Consider the following 14,828-nt stretch of genomic DNA (forward strand, 5'->3'; position numbering starts at 1 on the left):
ATGGGTAGATGACTGTATTATCCAGAAAATTCACTCTAATTATACCTTCCACAATAAGTTTAAGAAACGGAAACATCCAGACTGAAGACAGTTAGTAAGAGTACTAATCATTTAGTTCCTAAGTGTTCAAAGGTAAAAGATCTCGGACCCCTGGGGAGGTAGGAAATAAAGACAGGTGGTTTGGGGCTCTTAGGCCATATAGACACACACTGACTTCATTTCTGAATCTAGCCTCCAATGCTGCAATAAGTTGACCTTGTAAGTAGAGGGTATCTGCTTTAAATACATGCATTGACCCAGTAGTGTTGGGGCAGGAGCAAGAATCAATGGCCCAAAACAACCTTGTTGGATAAAGGCAGAATCAGCTGCTGTATTTGTTATTCAAGATCCCCCTTGTCATCACAGCGAATCACCCTCATAGCTGCCTGAGATGCAGCTTCCATTTTCCTTTGGGTACAGCCTGCTCAAGCCAGCTATGACTCAGCCATCATTACTACTTAGCTCGTGTATAGCAGGGGAAGCCATTTACTGGTGCTCTGGTGACTAGACGTACTGAGCATTCAGGGTGGGAACCTGGACAAAGAGCAAGGAATTCTCCCTGGGAAAGGCAGTGAAAGATTGATAGAAAAGGTAACTGTTGCACTAAGAATTGAATGTATAGTGGAAATAGTCAAGGTGGCCAACTGAAGATGGAATTATTGGCTGATAGAGCAACCTATGAAAATCTCAGCAGTAGAGGAGAGTGGAAGTTCTAGCATAAGTAGTTTAGCAAGAGTAGTGGAATATATGAGGTTGACCAGGTAAGAAAAAGCCAAATTATAAAGTGTTCTATATGTCTCATGTACAAGGGTGAGCTATTGAAGATTTTGCATATGGACATGACTGTTCATGTATATATCTGAGAAAGAATAATTTGATAACAGCTTGGAGGATGGATAGGAAAGCGGGGTAGCATGATAGGAATAACAAGGTTCCATTGAAGATGTCCATGCCCTGATCCCCTAAACCTGGAAGAACATGTTAACTTACATGGCAAAAGGAACACTGCAGGTGTAAATAAGCTAAGGACCTTGAGATGGTGACATTATCTTGGGTTATTTATGTGGGCCCAACATAATCACAAGTATCCTTAAAAGAGAAGGATGGAGTCAGAAGAGGAGGTCGGAATGATGCAATATGAAAAGAACTTGACCTGTTGTCACCAGCTTTGAAGATGGGAGAAGAGGCCCCTGAGCCAGGAATGTGTGTGGTCTCTAGAAAATGAAACAGCAAGGAAATGGATTCTCCCTTAGAACCTCCAGAAAAGGATGCAGTTCTGCTGATACCTGGAGTTTAACCTATTGAGACCTGTGTTCAAAGAACTGTAAGAAAATAAATTAGCTTTGCTTTAAACCACTAAGTTTGTGATAATTTGTTATAATAGCTTTAGAAACTAATATAGATGGTGAACTGCAGGAAGAGAAATGAATGAGAACACTACTATAATTCATATTAAAGAAAGTATTTCATGGAAAGTGGTCATTCATCTTGACAAATGTAAGGTTTCCCTAGCAAGAGTATATATGGACAGAATTTGCTCTAATGTTTAAATTTTCCTGAAGGACATGAAACATAATTTGCCTTGAGCAAAGATGAATTGCCCATTTGTGGTCAATATCCTTCAATGAAGAGCAATGCCTCTTTAGATCCAAAATGAATGGGGCAGCCAGTAAAAAATGACAAGCAGTCCAAACCTTTGAGGCCCAGACAAAAATTCCTTCTAATTCAATTAGTGGGCAATTTATCTGATCTTTAAAAATTACATTTCTATTAATTAGCTATTAAGCAATGAAATTTCATGATTAGTTAACAGTCAGTCTTTACAGGATAATGTTGTCTCATGGCGTGACCTTACTGGAGCTCCCATACCTCATCTTCTGTCATGGACTAGGCCACAGAGTTTCACCAATTGAGGTTTTCCAAAACTAATATTAATTTATTGATCCATTTTTTACAAATAAATTTTATCAAGGTTCTTTGATAAGAGATATAATCAAGTTTAATAATTCTGATAACCTTGGTTCAAAGTCTGGCTTCACCATGTAGCAGCCATGTGACCTTGGTGAGTATCTAAGCCCTCTCAGCTTGTAACCTCATTTGTAAAATAAGACTAATGAGAGCGCCTGTCTTGTGCACTTGTGAGGATTAAGAGAAATGATTATTTATTTAAAAGATTTGGTGTGATGTCTAGAACATGCAACACACATTCAGTACAATTTAATTATCACTACCATAATATGTATTACTTGTCTGCATAAGTACATGCATAGGGGACTACAGAGTGGATGGGGTATATGAGAAAACATGGACCACATTATAGTTACATGTGGCATGGTTTCTCTCCCCCTACTCAATTTTATATTCCTTTGTAATAGACTACTACTCTGTGGCACCAAACCGTTTGCTATGGTAGCCCCAGAAGACTGAGATTTTCTTGGCAATTTGGTGCAAAATACGACAGAGGGAAAGAAATATTTTTGAAAAGCTGTGGAATTTGAAAATTAAAAGTTAAATGATATCAAGTGATGTAGAAGAATGGGAATTCTTATATATTACTAGTCAGTGTATAATCGGGAAAACAATTTGGTATTACTACTAAAGTGGAGGGTACACATATCCTACAAGTCAGCTGTTATACACCTGACTTTATATGCTAGAGAAAGTCTCATGTATGTGCCCCTGTAAACATATATAAGGAATTCTGTAGTAGTGTTTAAATAAGACACACACATCAAAGACCAAACCAAACAAAATATACTGGGAACTAACTAGATATTTATCATAGAAGAATAGAGAAACAGATAAATACACTATGGTTTGAAGGAAAGCAAATATTTCTGTGGGTGAAGATAGGGTTCCAGATAACGAGAAGTGTTTGGGGGACAAAAGGATAATTGTGTAAAAATGTGGTATGAAAATTTCAGTTGTACTAAAATATGGAGCGTACTTATGAGGGCAAGCAACAAACAATCAAACTGGTAGGCTTGATTTCAGAAGGCACTGTGTCTTATACTGGGAGTGTACACTTCACTTACTGATGATTGAGAGCAGTTGGTAAGCCTGGTGCTCTGCTTGATGATTTTGGTAGCCATGTGTGGGTAGGATGAAAAGTAAGATGTCAGAGGTCAGTAGATCAGCAGAAAAATTTGCAATCCATATACACATGAGACAATCTGGTCTTGAAATAATGCTGGTCTGAATTCAGAGATGAAAAGAGAAAACTAAAGCCAGTGGCATTCAAAATGTAAAATGTCCATCAATAAGGGACTTGGAAAATACATATAGATACTATCAGAAGAAGGAGCACTAATCAGCCATCAAAAATTGTAAGGTAATGCCATCCACTTTTACTGACACATAGTTTACCATTGAGAGAAGACAAGCAAGATGCAAAATAGTACGTATCATATGAAACCATTTGTATAAAGACAATTATGTAAATATTTTAATAAAGATTACTTAGGGGAATAGAGATAAGGAGAGGACTGTTATTTTTAATTTTATAATAATGCACTACTTGAATTTTTTATGACACACATATATTATTTTAAATGTAACATTTAAATTGTAAAACAATAATGCGGTTTGTAAATTAGACTATCAGTAAGATCATAAATATCCAACTCCCCTAGAAGGCTAAGTAATTTACACATAGCCAGATCCCAGTAATTACTTGTATGAATGAAGGAAAAAATAGAATAAGAGGCAGTATGTTGTAGAATTCTGAAATAATGGAGAAAAATTTTAAATTACTATGGATCATGGGAACTGAAATGATCTTCCAAGCATAATTCCCTGTAAATTATCAAAATAGATTGTACTCAATATATCAGCTTTTTCACCTGGAAGATGGGGGTTGCTGTTTCATTCGCTTTGAAGAGATCTTAGTGGAAAATGCTATTTCTTTGAGGATTTCATGATATTGCCGGTTTTCCTACCCTAAAGCTGTCATATATAAATGTTTCAAGTATAAGATTTGAGACCCTGTGTTCTGTTACCCAGTTTTCTGTTTCACGGTGTGACAAAGTCATATAAACCAAGAGTTACTACAGTAAAAGTGCTGCTTTGAAGTACAGTTTTCAGGCTTGGACTTCTCATATTGCAGTGTACATCCCTCACGGATACTAATACAGAAATTCTGCAAACCAGGTGCCTTTTTGCTTTTCACACATTAGTATTATAAAAGCAGTAGGACTAGAATGATAATTCTTCCAGTAAATTTTACTTTGTTCAACACCACTCTCTCTAGTGCTACAGCCATAATAATAAATTGTACAGTAATTATAGATGCAATTTTATACATGCTTTCAGATATAAGAATATGAGAACAGACCTCCCCTACCTTTATATAAATTAGGTTTGACAAACACACTCCTGGCGCCAAGGCTGTAGGCTGTATAACATACATTATGCATGTTGCCGAGACAACCTCAGTTATGTTCCTTAAATTAATCTTCTGACCACTGCCCATCATATTTACCAAACATCAGTCGGTTTCTGTCAAGGTACAGAATGGTAGCTGCTCCCACATCTTATCAGTCAATTCCCATAAAATGTCTGGAGAGTAATCTACTGTACCAAAACCAAAAAACAAGTTTATAAACCTTAGGAACACCAGAAGGAATCCATCAAAGAAATACAAAAGAAAAGCATTTTTTCTTCCTTCAGGAAAACAAACAAACAAACATGAAAGCATGAAAAGGAAACCAGAAGGAGCCAGCTAAATTCAATGCAGTGTTTTCCTCATCTGTCCCCTACAGGAAAAAGTGTAATGGCCTCCTGCAGGAAACAACTTGTTTTGTTCATCCACGATAATACACACACACGCATCTGTAAGTTACTGCAGTCCATTCATTTGTTAGTAAATGCACAGCAAGTATCTGAGGACAAGGACCCTGTACTCAGGAAGTTTACAGTCAAGCAAGAGAAGGGAGTGATACACACATGAAATAAAAAAGTATGGTTAGTTCTTCAAAAGTTCCTTTGAAAATTCCAAGAGAAAATGATCACTTTCTTCTTGGGCGACCAGAAAAGACTCTTGTCTTTATCACCTGTCGTCTTCATTTTTGTTATCATCCTTCTCTTTGTGCTCCCCTCTTCAGCAACATCACCAGCATCCTAACCACATACTCACTTGTCTTCAGGGCTTTAAATATGTGCCTTTGAAATCTCAGCAAGGCATGTGCTATTATTACCATTTTAAAGATGAAGTGACAAAATTGAACTGAACAGGTTTACTAACTTGCCCAAGTCCACACAGCAAATAAGTAACAGAATCAGGTTGTCTGGCAACACAATACCATTTTCTAGAGCTATTCAAATCCTTTCAAGAGCTGCTAATTGAAATTGACTCTTTAAAACCAGACAGATAGCAGGAAGGAATGTGTCTTTCTGAAAAGTGACTCTGATAAAAGAGCTACCTTGAAAGAATTCTTTCTGTGTGCTTTATACTCCTTCCCTTGGACCTCCTGCCCCCACCTTCACCTCTAACTTCTATGTGGAATCAAATTTTTACCTTGTGGAGCATCACTTCGTTGTACTACTCTTTTCTACCCAGAAACCAGCTCTAGCTCCATAACAGCCTTTCTTAGAACAGAGAGCCTAATTTGGAAGCTCCTAACCTAAGCTGCTTTGATTCTATAATGGGAGTCTGGAATTCCTGAGATCTGAGCCCAGTTCTGCCACAAAATCTGTGACCCAATGAGTACTTCCTTTCTTTGAGCTTCAAATGAACTCCCTGTAATTGATGTAAGTGAGACAATTGGATTAGAATGAGAATTTTGAAATTTCTTTTCAGAATTGAGATTCCACATTCTAACAGCAAACCTACTTGATTTGTTTCACCAAATTCATGTAAATTTATTGGTTAGAGAAAATTTAAACCTCCTAATAATTTTAGCAGTACTTTATTAGAGAAATTTAAAACAAAAGTGGAAAGACAGTAAACATGGTACTGCTTCTCCAATACAATGATCTCTAAGAATTTCAAAACCTCTTTCCAGCTTTTTGCTTCTCTGTATATATTTTTAGATAGTAATGCATATATTTATATCTATCTCTTTCTCTATATATAATATACAAAAATTGTGCTTTTTTCACTTGATCTAATTGCGTAAACAATTGCAACACAAGTTATGGCAGCATAATAATTGCACGTAAACTGATGCATTATTTTTATATGTGAGCTCCAGCTAGTTATTTAGGCCATTTCCAATTTTTCATTGACATGGTAGTGAACATCATAATACATAGGTGCTGTCTGGGACTATATCATAATCAAATGTACAGAAAATGCTCTAAGGATTTCCAAACGCATTCACATGTTATTTTCATTGCATGTTTTAAGCCATCCTGAATAGTCCTGAAGACAGCTGTTGTTCACTATTTTGTAGATGCCTACAAAAAATATGAGGCAAAGGTCAGATTACTAGATAATGGCAGAACCTGGCACTCTCAAGCGTTCTGATTCATGCCATACTGATGATGTTATTACGCATCATGTCATATAATAACGCTGTGAAATCTGTAACTACAGGTCCTTGTTCTCTGAGTTCCACATTCTCATTTCTAATTGCCTTGAATATATGTTCATGTAGATATTCCTATGGAACTTCAGATACATTCCTTCCACAACTGAATTATCTTTCATCCATTTTTCCTCTGGTTTCCCTGGTGTCACTCATGATTCCTAGCCCAGACTCTGTTTCTATCTTTCTCACAATAAACCAGACTATAAGTCCAGAGGATTAATTCCCTGAATATTTTCTTATAAATATGGTTCTTTTTTCTCTATTATCAATAGCACTATTTAGTCTGCCATCATGTTAGCTTGAATTATTGCACCAACCTCCAATGTATTACCCTGCCTCTTTTTTACACCTGTACTACACTCTTAACAATATAGCCAACATTATCTCTTTAAAAATAATAAACAATTATTCTTTCAAAACTAAATACAACCAGAAACTCCCTACCACCTTCAGGACAAAGGCCACATTCCTAAACGTGATATAAATGCACAGCTTCTCACAATCCAGTCCCCACCTAATGTTTCAGCTCAACCTTTCTCCTCTAAGACTTCACAGTCATACTGAATTACCCACTGAGACTCTAAACTTTATGAACATCCAAGCTCAGTCCGGTCTTTTTTTCACAGACTTCTTACTAGCTCTTTTGTCTTTTTCTCTCTCTCCTCTCAATCAAATTTCCATTCCTATTCCAATATCAGCTTTCTCTTCCTCAGAGAGTCTTGGATATTCCTGTGCAGAAGTGCTATGACTTCCTCTATGATCATGTGACAATTCGTATATCTGTCTATGAAAACCATAAATTATACACTTTTTCAATTGTTTGCTTATTTCTCCATCTCTCCTTCAGTGACAGAGCACATTTCAATCACCGATAGGACCAGAGGCAGGCTGCCCAACGTGTGGAAGGCAATAACCGTATCTAGTGCTCCCTAGGCTGCTACATTTTCTATAATAACAAGTTTGCCTCACCCACCCAAAAATCAATCTATCATAAATTGGGTCCCCTGACTTAGGGCAGAAATTGTGTTACGTACATTGATACATTATGCAGACACATAAAAAGAGCTAGGCATGGCTCAGAACTCAGACATTTAAAGGTGAAAGGTGTTAAGAAGTTCTTGTTTTATTCTTAGCCTTGCTGGTTTTTGAAGACTACAAGCCCTGATAAAATATTTCAATGTGAGATAGTGGGCACGATTCAGGCTACTTGGAAAATGAGAACAGATTCCAATGCCTGTTAAATTACCAACCCAGCTTTACATGTATTTTTATAGTTTTTATTTAATCATTCATCTCTGAAGACTGTAGCAAATAAATTGTGTGGGGTTGTTATATTTGATGTGAAGTTTGGTTTATACTCCTTAATATATATACATGAAGCTTTGTAAGCCACACCTAACTTAAAATAAGAAGGCTTATTTTAAATGTTAAGGAATGTGCAGATATTTTAATTAAAAATGTCTATCTGTCCCCTAATTTATAGCTTTTCTATAATCTAAGAATTGGAAGAAGGATTTCTTAATTGGATTCAAGATATAATCCTGGATACAACTACTAACTAAACCCATCTGTGACACTAGTGACTGGGTCCCAGGAGAGTAAAACTACTGGGGAATGTGTTTTTTTCTTTCTTTCTTTTTAATCATTCCAAAGGTTAAGGAACTTTTTGGAATTATTTATCCAATATTTTTCTTCCTAAGCCAATTTTTGATGAGAAAGCAACAAGGCTGCCAATGAGGATTGTGAATTCTTGCATATTTGTACTTGTTTAAAGGCCTCAAAGAAGATGAAACATTTTACTATAGGATACAAAATAGCTAAAAATCACAGCTGCAGTCTTTTCCCCTAAGATTCTAGCCACACATAAACAAATCATGAAATATGTATATGCAAATCATACCATCAGGAAAATTTTCTATTCCCCAAAGCTAACAGGTGAGTAAAATCATAATATCGTTTCTGAGAAATTGGAAGGGTTCATTGAAATTTGGGTTTATTATTTGAACACAAACAAAAAAATTAATACCATGATAAAAATATGGTAAAGAATGAGATTGATGCCTCATCTTAAACCAAAACTCATTTAATATCCAGAGTAAATAAAAAGCCAATTAAAAAATCAAATTATAAAATCTAATAGACTATAGAATGGGACATTTATCAAACCTATAGTGGAAAAAAATAGTTTAGACAAAATAGAAAATCTCAAAGAGAACTATTGAAAAATACTAATACACAACCTTTAAACTCTATTGAGATGAAAACCAAAAACTAAGGAAAAATAAGGACAATAACAGTTTAGGAAAGACATTTTCATAAAACATGGCAAGTAGTTAATATCTGCAATGTTCAAAATCATGACCAAATTCAACATGAAAACCTCAAGATAGATTTGATTAATGAGTAACAATTATAGTCAGATTACCTGAGGGTAATTTGGAAGCAAAAACACAAGTAGAACAATGTACTAGTTGCTGTACTATCCCCTATTCACCAATGTTATAAATATGTAATAAAGATATTAAGACATGATCTGGAAAAATTTATACCAAATTTATGATAATGGTTGCATCTGGGGATGAAGGTGAGAATTAAACTGAGCAAAAGAAGAAAGGGGATTTCAAATTTATGTTAACTAACATTAGGAGTCAAAATAGCCATTATTATTTATTACTTAAAACATACCAGGCCCAATTTAAGCAATTTTCCAAACTATATCATTAATTAGCAAAACTAACCTGTTAGGGAAGTACTAAAATTAAAATTATCCTCACATTACCCATGAGCTAACTGAGGGACCAAAAAATGAACTTGCCCAAGGCCACATTGAGAGTAAGTATTCAATCTAAGGCTAAAGCTTTAAATTGTATTTACTGATATTTCTTTTAAAAGATAAAAAACCACTGATGACTTTTTGATGAAATCTCTATACATTTTCAGTATTGTTAATATTGAAAATCAGTACAAATTGTTTAGAAAAAATTGAATTGCTATGCAGCAAAAGTCGTAAGGAGCTAGTGTTTCTCCTCCTAAGGAAATACTTGAACAGAAACAAAAACATGTATTCACTATTGAGATGGCACCTATAAAAGAAAAACTTTTGAATTTAAGTTTTAATATATTGAGGTTCATCAACTTTAAAATTATAATATGGAAGCTTCATGAAGCATGAGGATATATTGACATCGTTAAAATGAAAATATTAACATTTACATGTGTGTGTGTAATATACATAACAGATTATATATATCACATGTACATAGTATTTGCAACTTTGTCAGATGTACATGCATGCATATAGAAATGTATATACAAAATGAAAATAGGTACAGTTTGGAAATGATAGGTTTTAGTGTTATTTAAAACTTTTCAAATTTTGTTATAAATTTAGTTCAATGCATTTTTAGGTAAGAAATCAAGTGATTTTTTTTACTTGTTTGATGCAAATATATGATTATAGAGAACCTTTCTTGTTGAACCTTTCTTAACAAAGGTCACAATGATCTGAAAATCCAAGTAAGTGTTTCAGAATATTACAGAGTATTAGAGCTGGACTGAATCTTAAAAGACAGCCAGAGCAGCTACCATTTAAAATATTTAAATATGCTTTTCATTTTGGAATAAAATGCAGACAAGTTGCAAAGATAGTACAGATAATTCTGTACTATCCAGAACTGTATCCAGAACCCGGTTTCCTCTATTGCCCACATTTCACATTACTATGGCATATTTGTCACAACTAAGGAACCAATACTAACACATTATTAGTTAAATTCTTTATTTTGTTCAAATGTTACTAGTTTTTCCCTAATATCCTTTTTCTGTTCCAGGATCCCATCCAGGATTCCACGTTAAATCTAAATTCTCATGTCTCCTTGGGCTCCTTTGGGTTGTGACAGTTTCTCAGACATTCCATATTTTTGATGAACTTGACAGTTTTAAAAGCAATGGTCTAGTATTAGGTAGAATGCCCCTCAGAGTGGGTTTGCCTGATTTTTTTCTCCTGGTTAGACTGGGGTTATGGATGATTGAGAGAAAGACCACAGAGTTAAAGTGCCATTCTCATTATATCTATCAAAGGTACACGCCATCAACATTACTTATCCCTGATAATGTTAAACTTGATCCCATAGGTATGGTGGTTTCCCCAGATTTCATCACTGTAAATAACTCCTTCACTTTTCATACTGTACTGTTTGGAAGCAAGTCACCAAGCAAGCATAGCTTACACCTAAAGGTTGAGAAATTCTGTTCCACTTCCTTGAGGAAAGCATGTGTGTGTGCATATAAATTATTTGGAATTCTTCAGTATGGGATATTTGTCTGTTCTCCAACATTTTAAGATTGAGCATGTTGAAACCCATCCCCTAAAAGGAAAAAAAAGACTCATTTAATTTTTCCGATTTTAATTGATTATTAAAAACTGGAAGAAATAAAATTACTAGGAAGATGAGATAAAATGTTCTTAGCAGCTCTACCGCAGTACGAAATGACTTTAATAGTTGCTGTTCTTAGACCAGCTCATCACTTTCAAAGGTTAAGGAATAATTGTTTGGGCACTGAATAAAGTTATAAGAAACACAAGTAAGGAAGAAAGAAACAAGATTGAAATGTCTAAACCCTGTGTTATTTCTAAAGGTTAGGAAACTGCATATTTTCTTTCTAAATGTCAATTTAATCTGAATGGTAGTGAACCCTGAACAGCATTTGAATTTAATATAGACTTTTGGAAATGAAGCAATTGCCCAGCTAACTGCCTGTTTTGCTTTTGGGTGAACTTCACATTCGCTTTTCAGCTGATAGATAGTTGAAGCATCATATCCATTTGGAAATATAAACATCATAGTTGGCTGTTATTAAAAAGAAAGAGAAGTTTTATTTGCTGGCCAGCAATCAAGCTGAGATAATGAATAAAAGTTTGCAATTCTTCTGACCAGATGGCTAGTTAGGATTGGAAGGGACCAAGATTTGAACATTTTTCTGGCCATTCAGGATTTCCAAATGCCAGTTCTACCTATAGTTTCCAAACAGAAATCCTTTTGCTAAGCAAGTTTCACAGAGAAACTAAGCAGATTGCAGAAGCCTTCAAAGGGTATATGTAAATTGGAAGGGTTGGTCAGCCTGGGAGCAAAATAATTGTCTATGGTCAATATCTTCCTGTGAATCCTAGGGAAAGTGGGAGAGTTTTGCCCTTGCCCTAACTATTCGTGCCCTAAGTATGGAGTCTAGGCTCAGGATTATACAAACTAGACTTCAGGAAAAGTCAGCTATCAAGAACATTGGAGGTCAAAGGGAGGAGTTTAGGTATTTCCTAGTGTATAGAGGAGGCTGAGAGGCAGGATTAGGTAGTACCTGGCACATAATGACTCACAGATTAATTCCTCTGTGCATTACCCGAGTCACCTCTAAGATCTGACTGTCAGGACCTGCCCAATTTTTCTCATACTCTACTGGGACTACTAGTCTCCACTCTCTTACAGTAATCTTTCTGGAGTTTATAGGGATTACAGTGATCATCGGTAAAATTTCTTCTGGAGCAACGGTTCAAATTCATGGACATTTGTGAATCCTCTTCACCCCTAATTTCCAGATTTCTTCAGGAAAGGAATACCATCACTTCATCTTATCATAAAATGATGGAATTGGACTAGATTCCCAAGTCTCTCCTGGTTTTAAATTATGGTACCAAAATTGTGTAAAAGACCATGGATAAAAAAGCATGGATTTCAAAAGTTCATACATTCTGAGTTAACTGACTTTTATAATAAACACTTAGAATAAAAAAATGCTGAGTGGAATTAAACCATTTTAGCATAGTAGTAACAAATAGAAATGTTCCTCCTAAATTAATTACTGACTTTTAAAATTCTAATTTAATTAATAGTGTTCAAAATAGTTTCTTAAACTGCCTTAGCTCTATCAGTTTCAGACAGAACGTCCATAGTTTATTCATCTGACATTATATAAAAATTGGAAAAATGCTGTGAAAAGGAAAGGGCTTATAGATACATTAATATCAACCTTGTGCTGAAGAGCTAGTTGCCTTTTAGCCTAATTGTCCTTATATTGCAGACTCTATAAGCATAAAGTATAAAGACAAAAGAAGTATAGGGACTAGTTCAGGCCCCGTGAAGAAAACTAAACAGGATAGTAAAAACAGATTCCCTGACCACACCCATGGTAAAGCTGCAGAAATAAGCAGCCACTTATCACTCCTCTACCTACTGCAGATTATGTTTTTCTAAAGTGTGTTGCGTTAGATCTTCCTAACTCCAGGAAGGATATAAGAGTCACATGATGAGGCATTATGCTATCATGGCAAAGCTTTATTGGAAATGCATTATCAAGATCCCTTTCATACAATCTTTAATGGATATGTGGTAGTGGCACGTGTACTGCACATAGACTTTCAAATGGATCCAGAATATTGTTCTTTTTTTTTTATATAATTGTATCTCATCAACACCCTGCCTTTCGTATGTACTGATGCATTAATAATTTGCCACAATTATACTACATGATTTTCTTCTCTTTCTGGATAAACCACATTCCATATTCCAATTTCTCTCCTATCACCCACCAAAAGCAGAAAAATATTCTTAGTCTTAGCTTGGTTTGCTTCTCAGGACAGTTGAATTTCCTAATATGCTTGCAATAGGAAGGGATCTGTGGATTCAGATTGGAGTGGACAGCCAAACAGCTGCTAGCATCTCCTTCTTGAATATCAATTGTTTATCACCTAGTTTGCACAACTCGTCTTGTCATGCTTACTTTTTTAGCAAGCCTTCAATCAAGAAGCTATTGCTGGTAATCTCCCCTGAGTAAAGAAACCTTCACACAGAATAAAAAGCAGGCTCAGGATGAATCTTCAATATCCGAACCCTAATGTTTCCTGGTATTCAAACTGATTTCGTGTTCAAGGGTTACATTTGAGGTAGTGCTTACAGAAAGCCATCCATGGTTTGTCCCCACTAGATTCCTCTAAGAAGTAAAACATGGCTGGATTCTGCCTTCCCATCCATGGCACCCTCATGCTTGCTGATCAGCTATGGGTCAGCAATATTCTTGGAAAGAACTTGTTGCAAATCATTCAGCTCTTATTTTTTCTAGGACACAACTTCATATTTCAGTTGCCTGCCCACCTACCAAAGTTTTCATGGTTTTTATTGTTTTTATGAGCTAGGAGGTCACTGTCTTCATCTAAGGCTGTATGCCTGGTGAATGCAAACCCAATGGCACAGGCATTTTCCTTGGGGATATAGCTTTGACTAAACAGATTTGCCAAGCTTTTGAGATTAACAACCCATTATACAGTCTTCAACTCTCAGCCTCTAAGTGCAGTTGAGAATTTTTTCTTAATTTTGATCAAACCTGCTGCACATTTTACAAGATACTGTTCAAGTGGTAGACAGATGCAATAAGGAAAAAATTGTTTTAATTAACATATAATTCTTCAGCCCTCTTAAGTTATGGAAATAGATCGAGGCAGCAAGAAGATCCTAAACTGACAGCTTCAGGATATCTGAGTATAAGGTCAGTTTAGTCACAATGAACTCCACAGAAGTTCTTCAAAATGAGGCACTACACAAAAGGGCTTCAAGAAGAGAATTAAATCTTGTGCTCAAAATCATACAGTCTTTTTTTTTTTAATCTTTTTTTTTTTTTTTTTTTACATGGGCAGGCACCAGGAATCGAACCCGGGTCCTCGGGCATGACAGGCAAGCATTCTTACCTGCTGAGCCACCGTGGCCTGCCCCATACAGTCTTTTGACAGTCCATAGAATTAGCATGATGACCTGGACAGAGAACAGGCCTTGAAACTGGTCACAACTATCACCCATGTTCTGCTAGGTCTATTGGCATCAGAGCCAAAGTAAATCCTCCCTGCTCCCTCTGCCTTGGAGGAACTCTCAAGCAGTGGCTGCATCACCGTGGCTCCAGCTTTGGAACCAGGCCTCTTGTAGTTTTCACCTGATAACGTGGATGTAAGTTGCCTTCCTTTGACTCTGCAGTATCGGGAGGAAGGTATCTTCCTGCTAAGCTTTGGGTTGCCTTGCTTGCCCCCTCACTGTCTTACCCCTGTCTGTGTGATCAGTTCCCTGTGTTAAATTACCTAAGTTTCTGGTTTATGATATTCTAACTGTGTGATTTCAAGCAAATTACCCCAGGAGGTTATGCCTAAGCCACCCCACCCCTCATTTTACTAATGGAACTAGTAATTGCTGCCTGTGGGATTACCATGAAAATGGAAGATAACTT

General features: G+C 36.0%; 1 long non-coding RNA gene across 2 annotated transcripts in view; it reads right to left on the reverse strand.

Annotated features, from left to right (window-relative positions):
- Positions 1-14,828, reverse strand: part of LOC143654264 (uncharacterized) — a 72,134-nt gene that overhangs the window by 33,549 nt on the left and 23,757 nt on the right. The gene's annotated exons all lie outside the window — the stretch shown is intronic.

Source organism: Tamandua tetradactyla, chromosome 13 (assembly GCF_023851605.1).
Source record: "Tamandua tetradactyla isolate mTamTet1 chromosome 13, mTamTet1.pri, whole genome shotgun sequence".
Taxonomy (NCBI): Eukaryota; Metazoa; Chordata; class Mammalia; order Pilosa; family Myrmecophagidae; genus Tamandua; species Tamandua tetradactyla.